This window comes from Macaca fascicularis, chromosome 5 (assembly GCF_037993035.2).
Source record: "Macaca fascicularis isolate 582-1 chromosome 5, T2T-MFA8v1.1".
Taxonomy (NCBI): domain Eukaryota; kingdom Metazoa; phylum Chordata; class Mammalia; order Primates; family Cercopithecidae; genus Macaca; species Macaca fascicularis.
Genome location: NC_088379.1, coordinates 115,975,070 through 115,977,622, shown reverse-complemented (window position 1 = coordinate 115,977,622; position 2,553 = coordinate 115,975,070).

The window sequence follows — 2,553 nt, the reverse complement described above, 5'->3', positions numbered from 1 at the left end:
CAGCTACTTGGGAGGCTGAGGCAGGAGAATCGCTTGAACCTGGGAGGCAGAGGTTGCAGTCAGCTGAGATTGCACCACTGCACTCCAGCCTGGGTGACAGAGTGAGACTCTGTCTCAAAAAAAAAAAAGAATGTTGACTATAAGCCCCCAGTCTCTTCTGGCTTGCAGGGTTTTTGCTGAGAGGTCTGCTGTTAGTTTTATGGGCTTCTTTTTGTAGGTAACCTGTCCTTTCTTTCTAGTTGCCTTCATCATTTTTTTCTTTCATTTCAACCTTGGAGAATCTAATGATTACGTGTGTTGGGGATGATTTTCTTGTGAAGTATTTTGTGTAGTTGAGGCTGGGGGGTCTTTGCATTTCCTGAATTTGGATCTTGACCTCTCTAGCTAGATTGGGGAAGTTGTCATGCATGGTATACTGAAATATGTTTTCCAAGTTGTTTCCATTGTCCCTATCTTTCAGGGATGCCAATGAGTCACAGATTTGGTCTCTTTACATAATCTCATATTTCTCAGAGGTTTCATTATTTCCTTTTTATTCTTTTTTCTTTATTCTTGTCTGACTGCTTTATTTTAGAAATCCAGTCTTCAAGCTCTGAGATTCCTCTGCTTGATCTATTCTGCTGTGATTGCATTATAAAATTCTTGTAGTGTTTTTTTCTTCTCTATCAGGTCAGTTATATTGCTTTCTAGACTGGCTATTTTGTCTGTCAGCTCCTGTATAATTTTACTATGACTCTTAGCTTCCTTGGATTGGGTTTCAACGTTCTCCTGAATCTCAATGATCTTCATTCCTATCCATATTCTGAAATCTATTTCTGTCATTTCAGCCATCTCAGCCCAGCTTAGAACCCTTGCTGGAGAATTAGTGCAGTTGTTTGGAGGAAAGAAGGTTTCCTGCCTTCCTGAGTTGTCAGAGTTTTTGTGCTCATTCTTTCTCATCTTTGTGGGCTGATGTTCCTTCAATCTTTGAAGTTGCTGTACTTTCGATGGGTTGGGTTTTTTTTTCCTCTTATTGTATTTGGGTGTTTGACTGTGATATAAGGTGGGTTCAGTTGGCAGGTTTCCTTTCTCGAAGACTTTATGAGGGGAAAGCCTCAGCTCAAGATCCCTGGACTGCATGGTCTAACTCTGGGGGAGTAGAATCCGCCTCTTACTGTTCTCTGACCCCTTATATTTGAGAATGGGCTGCACCGGAGGGTCTGAGGTGCTCCCACACTGCTAGTCACAACATTTCCATGAGTGTTGCCAGCCAAAGCTCTTTATAGGGTGATAGCAGCAGAATCCATCCTCATTCACCCATACCAGTGGCAGTGGCAGTGGCAGCATGGCAGGGTACATGCTAGTCACCTGTGGCAGAGTACTAGCAGGTGCCAGGGCGAGAGCCTCCATGTGAGCATTTGCATCAGTGGTTGCGGCATTCACAGCATTCACAGCAGTGGCAGTGTTTGCAGCATTTGCAGCATTCGCAGTGGTGGCAGCACAGCATGGGGGTGTTGCTCTCGCCCAGTGTCTGTGCATATATTCTCATCAGTGGTGGTGTTAGCACAGGAGTGGGGTGCTGTTTGATGGGGGTTGCTCAGCTGTTCTCTGTGCCTAGATTTGCACTGTGGCAATGTCAGCACATGGATGAGGTACTGGCAGGGGAGAGTGCACTCATGCTGGCAGCAGTTGCATGACAGGGAGTAAGGGGCATGCAGACCCACAGGTTGACAGAAAAGGGGAAGCGAGGACTACCCATGCACACACATGCTGGCAAACTGATGCAGGGGGTGGCTGCGGACAAGTGCATATAGGCAAAGCAGCACAGGGGAGGCTGAAAGGTGGGGGGCGGGGCATGGGCAGCCTGGCACATGTTCATGTGGGCCACTGTGCTGGAGCTCTCTGCTGGTCAGACATTGTCTGCCAGGACAGGCACTGTCATGCAGGCCCCAGGGGGTACCTCCCCTCTGGGCTGCACTGCAAGGAGGTGCATCCAGGCTGGGGCCTCAGGAGAGACCAGCAGACTGAAGGATGCTCAGCTCAGACCAGCTCCCTCTCATGGGCAGGTTCATCCTGCAGAGTTCATGTCGGACAGTTCTTCATAAAGTCTCCTTTGGGAGCAAGTTGAGCCTAGGGGAACAAGCATTCCTGCTCATGCTCCACTACAGATGCTCCCGCACCAAAGCCTCTGGGCTCTGCATTGGCTGGAGTTCTGCCCCTACTACTTCTCTAAGCAGCTCTCCCTGTCAACGCAAGTGTCTGTGGTGGTCATGAGCTTTCCTTCTGCTGGGATTCCAGAGGCCTGTGGCAAGAGTGGGCTGTTCCTTGCCTATTCAATTAACCCATTCCCTCAGAGTCACTGGGGCCAGGAACAAGTCATGGTATGTGTGGTAGCCCCACACGTGGTTCTCAGCTTCCTTCCCCTTCAGCCCTGCTTCTGTATCTTTCCTCCATCTGCTCTCAATGCCTTCCCTCTGAAGATCTGCTAGGGGTCCTGCCATGGACCTGCCAGTCCTCCTGGTGCCCCAGTTCATTGGTGGCAGCTGTTCCTCCTGGCACCATCTAGCTGGACAT